Below are 5846 nucleotides of genomic sequence, written 5' to 3'. Positions count from 1 at the left end.
CACCAATGATCACAGCAGCATTATTCACAATAGCCAAAAGGAAGAAACAATCCAAAGTCCTTCAACAGATAAATGTATAGGGAAAATGTGGGCCAACCCCGTCTCCTCCGCACAGCAACATGGCAGCTTCTCTTTCTCAGCATGGTGACTGGCTTTCCCTCAGGACCTGTTGCCACAGGCAGACCACGGACAGGCAGCCTGAGACCACCATGCAGTTTATGTTGCTTTTTATTAAGAGTTGTCAGGGAAAGCTTCAACTGCAAAAATGGTATATCCCAGTATTGGACAAAGAGAAGGAAAAGATAACAGGAGAACTTGTTCAAACCACTGTAGCACATAAACCTAAAATCTATAGATGTTTGAAGATTGTTTACAAAAGATATGCCAATCTGTATTTTTGCCATGCTATTGAGAATCAGGGCAATGAACTAACTACCCTAGAAACAATTCATCATTACATGGAATTACTTGACAAGTATTTTGGCAGTGTGTGTGAACTTGATATCATCTTTAATTTTGAAGAGGTTTATTTTATTTTGGATGAATTTCTTTTGGGAGGGGAAGTTCAGCAAACATCCAAGAAAAATGTCTTTAAGGCAATTGCATAGGCTGATCTACTGCAGGAGGAAGCTTAAACCGCATACAGATTTCTAGAAAAAATTGGACTTACGTAACCCTCCTCCTTGTTGATGACTTCTTGTGACATTTCACACACTTAGATGACCACTGTTTTCACATCCACGTTAGCTAATGGTGTAAAATGATGTCTTGTTAGTATTACTGTTTTTCTAAGCTACTTCATTCAAGCCTATACAATTTTCTAAGAAGGAACTTTGGTTAATCAAATGATAAGTTAAAGTACTAAAATATGAACGGAACAGAAAAATATGATTTTTCTGGATATTTTACAGTTTATAGGTCAGTTTCTCTGAATCTGATTATGTGCACATATGAAAATGACATATCTGTATACATGTAAAATGAAACAACCAGGCAAAATACATTAACTACTGTATTTGACAAAGGAAATTCTTAAACTATAATGTGAAACCTCATTTTATAAAACCAGACTAGTGAACATTTCAGTGTACATAAGAGTAAAGGGAATTGGCATGTCACCTATTGAATGAATGGAAACTTAACCTTGTTGAAAATTTAGAAAGCAGATTTATGTCAAAGACTCCTACTGGAAGCTATATACCTTTAAAAAAAGTGGGGGGGGGGGTGGGGGGAGAATACAGATTATTTTAAATGACTAAATTGGAATGATGCTTTTTACACTAAAAATTATTTCTTTGGAATTCTGAACCTGGAATGAGAAACAGGATTGTTTTATGATAGCAAGCATGCAATTTTTAAGGTGAAGGCACATTTGACTCAAGATGAATTTTTGTGCTCATAATCATTTAGTTGGATTGTTTTTGATGCCCCAAAATAAGGTGGAAATGTTAATTTGCCAGAGATTGTTTAGAACAGTATCACACAGAAAACATGCTGCTCTCTTCACAAAGTATTGTGTATAAAGTCAACATATGAAGTATAATATTCCTTCTGTGGTGCTTATTAAAGCCAAATTTATTTTGCTTCCCTATTTCTTCCCTCCATGTAGAAGTGCTATAAACTTCACAGTGGCTTCTTTTCTTTCCATGGCACTGCCTAGTTAACAGAAGTCTTACAAAAATTTTAAAAGAAAACTTTCTTTTCTTTTCTTTCTTTTTTTTTTTTTTTTTTTTTTGAAATGGAGTTTTGTTCTTATTGCCCAGGCTGGAGTGCAGTGGCTCATTCTGGGCTCAATGCAACCTCCACCTCTCAGATTCTAGCAATTCTCCGGCCTCAGCCTCCCAAGTAGCTGGGATTCCTGGGATAACAGGCACCTGCCACCACACCTGGCTATTTTTTTTTTTTTGTATTTTTAGTAGTGACGCGGCTTCATCAGGTGGTCTCAAACTCCTGACCTCATCTTTCATATAAAAAAGTGAGAGTTAAATGAAGTAAAAGGGCATTAGTTGGTCCTAAATTTTTTCAGCTACATAATTGTCCAGCATCAGTTTTCTAAGTACTTCTAAGTATGTAAACATGTCTTCATGGTTTATACTTTCACTTGGATATGCTAGGATAGATTAAGCTTTGTTGTGACAATGACCAATATTCAGGCCATGTGAGCAATGTCTTAATGCATCACCAATTCGTTGTAATCATTGTTGAATGCACACAGACACAAAAGTAAAATGTGGAATATACCTACAACGGCATAGCATTCAGCCATAAAAAGTTAAACTTTTATACATACGATAACATAGATGAAGCTTTAAAACACTATGCTAAGTAAAATAAGCCAGACACAAAAGAACAAATATTTTATGATTTCACTTATATGATGTACCTTGAATATATAATTTATAGATATAGAAAGTTAAATAATAGTAACCAGGGGTTGGGAGTAGGGAGGGATAAGGAGTTATTGTTAATGAATACGATGTTTCTGTTTGGGATGATACAAAAGGTCTGGAAATGGTTAGTTGTGAAGGTTGCAAAATATTGTGAACATAATAACATTAGGGCTAAATGCCCCAATCAAAATTGGATAAAAAGCCAAAACCCATTGGTGTGCTGTATCCAGGAAACCTATCTCACATGCAAGGATACACAAAGGCTCAAAATAAAGAGATAGAGGAAGATTTACCAAGCAAATGGAGAGCAAAAAAAAGCAAGAGTTGCAATTCTCATCTCTGATAAAATAGACTTTAAACCATCAAAGATCAAAAGAGACAAAGAAGGACATTACATAATGGTAAAAGGATCAGTGCAACAAGAAGAGCTAACAACGCTAAATATATATGCACCCAGTACAGGAGCACCCAGATACATAAAGCAAGTTCTTCATGACTTACAAAGAGACTTAGACTCCCACACAGTAATAGTGGGAGACTTTAACACCCCATTGTCAATAATAGACAGATCAATGAGACATAAAACTAACAAGGATATCCAGGACTTGAACTCACACCTGGACCAGGCAAACCTAATAGACATTTACAGAACTCTCCACCCCAAATACACAGAATATACATTCTCCTCAGCACCACATCATACCTACTCTAAAACTGACCACATAATTTGAAGTAAATCACTCCTCAGCAAATGCAAAAGAGCAGAAATCGTAACAAACAGTTTCTTAGACCACAGTACAATCAAGTTAGAACTCAGAATTCAGAAACTAACTCAGAATCACACAGCTTCATGGAAACTGAACAACTGGCTCTTGAATGTTGACTGGATAAACAATGAAATGAAGGCAGAAATGAAGTTGTTCTTCAAAACAAACAAGAACAAAGACACAATGTACCAGAGTCTCTGGGACACATTTAAAGTCTAGAGGAAAATTTATAGCAATAAATGCCCACATGAGAAGCAAGGAAAGATCTAAAATCAACACCCTATCATCAAAATGGAAAGAGCTAGAGGAGCAAGATAAAAAAATTCAAAACCTAGCAGAAGACAAGAAATAACTAAGATCAGAGCAGAACTGAAGGAGATAGAGACACAAAAAACCCTTCAAACAATCAAGAAATCCAGGAGCTGGTTTTTTGAAAATATCAACTTAATAGACCACTAGCCAGAATAATAAAAAAGAAAAGAAAGAATAATCAAATAGATACAATAAAAAACAATAAAGGGGATATAACGACAGATTTCACAGAAATACAAACCATCATCAGAGATTATTACAAATAACTCTATGTACATAAACTAGTAAACCTGGAAGAAATGGATAACTTCCTGCACACTTGCATCCTCCCAAGCCTAAACCAGGAAAAAGTTGAAACCCTGAATAGGCCAATAATAAGGGCTGAAGTTGAGACAGCAATTAATAGCCTACCAACCAAAAAAAGCCCAGGTCCAGATGGGTTCACAGCCAAATTCTACCAGACATACAAAGAGGAGCTGGTACCATTCCTTCTGAAACTATTCCAAACAATCCGAAAAGAGGAAATCCTTCCCAAATCATTTTATGAGACCAACATCATCCTGATTCCAAAACCCAGCAGAGACTCAGCAAGAAAAGAAAACTTCAGGCCGATATCCATGATGAACATAGATGCAAAAATCTTCAATAAAATACTGACAAGCTGATTGCAACAGCACATCCAAAAGCTTACCCACCATGATCAAGTAGGCTTCATCCTGGGGATGCAGGGCTGATTCAACATACACAAGTCTATAAATGTAATCCACCACATAAACAGAACCAAAGACAAAAACCACATGATTATCTCAATTGATGCAGAGAAGGCCTTTGACAAAATTCAACAGCCCTTTGCGCTAAAAACCCTCAATAAACTAGGTATTGATGGAAAGTATCTCAAAATAATAAAAGCTATTTATGACAAACCCACAGCCAATATCATACTGAATGGACAAAAACTGGAAGCATTCCCCTTGAAATCTGGCACTAGACAAGGATGCCTTCTCTCACCCTCTTATTCAATATAGTATTGTAAATTCTAGCCGGAGCAATCAGGCAAGAAAAAGAAACAAATAGTATTCAAATAGTAAGAAGGAGGTCAAATTGTCTCTATTTGCAGACGACATGATTGTATATTTAGAAGACCCCATTGTCTCAGCCCAAAATCTCCTGAAACTGATAAGCAACTTCAGCAAAGTCTCAGGATACAAAATCAATGTGCAGAAATCACAAGCATTCCTACACACCAATAACAGACTTAAAGAGAGCCAAATCAAGAATGAACTGCCATTCACAATTGCTACAAAGAGAATAAAATACCTAGGAATACAACTAGCAAGGAATGTAAAGGACCGCTTCAAGGAGAACTACAAACCACTGCTCAACGAAATAAGAGAGGACACAAAAAGATGGAGAAACACTCCATGCTCATGGTTAGGAAGAATCAATATCATGAAAATGGCCATAGTGCCCAAAGTAATTTACAGATTCAACGCTATCCTCATCAAGCTACCGATGACCTTCTTCACAGAACTGGAAAAAAACCACATTAAGCTTCATATGGAACCAAAAGAGAGCCTGCATAGCCAAGTCAATTCTAAGTAAAAAGAACAAAGCCGGAAGCATCACACTACCGGACTTCAAACTATACTACAAGGCTATAGTAATCAAAACAGCATGTTACTGGTATGAAAACAGAGATATAGACCAATGGAACAGAACAGAGACCTTGGAGGCAACACCACACATCTACAACCATCTGATCTTTGACAAACCTGACAAAAACAAGCAATGGGGAAAAGATTCCCTGTTTAATAAATGGTGTTGGGAAAACTGGCTAGCCATGTGCAGAAAGCAGAGGCTGGACCCCTTCCTGACACCTTACACTAAAATTAACTCCAGATGGATTAAAGATCTAAACATAAGACCTAACAGCATAAAAACCCTAGAGGAAAATCTAGGCAAAACCACTCAGGACATAGGCATAGGCAAGGACTTCCTGACCAAAACATCAAAAGCATTGGCAACAAAAGCCAAAATAGACAAATGAGACCTAATCAAACTCCAGAGCTTCTGCACAGCAAAAGAAACAATCATTAGAGTGAATCAGCAACCAACAGAATATGAAAAAATTTTTGCAGTTTACCCATCTGACAAAGGGCTAATATGCAGAATCTACAAAGAACTAAAACAGATTTACAAGAAAAAAAACAAACAAGACCCTTCAAAAGTGGGCGAAGGATATGAACAGACACTTTACAAAAGAAGACATATATGAGGCCAAGAAACATATGAAAAAATGCTCATCATCACTCATCATTAGAGAAATGCAAATCAAAGCCACATGGAGATACCATCTCATGCCAGTTAGAATGGCGAT

General features: G+C 36.7%; 1 pseudogene; it reads left to right on the top strand.

The window, feature by feature from the left end:
• Positions 1-209: 209 nt before the first annotated feature.
• Positions 210-788, top strand: LOC116557313 (annotated as a pseudogene).
• The last annotated feature ends 5058 nt before the right edge of the window (positions 789-5846 follow it).

Source organism: Sapajus apella, unplaced genomic scaffold (genome assembly GCF_009761245.1).
Source record: "Sapajus apella isolate SASKATOON/1434 unplaced genomic scaffold, GSC_monkey_1.0 scaffold19, whole genome shotgun sequence".
NCBI classification, from domain to species: Eukaryota; Metazoa; Chordata; class Mammalia; order Primates; family Cebidae; genus Sapajus; species Sapajus apella.
The sequence above is the reverse complement of the archived record's forward strand: the minus strand, read 5'-3'. Positions and strand labels throughout refer to the sequence as shown.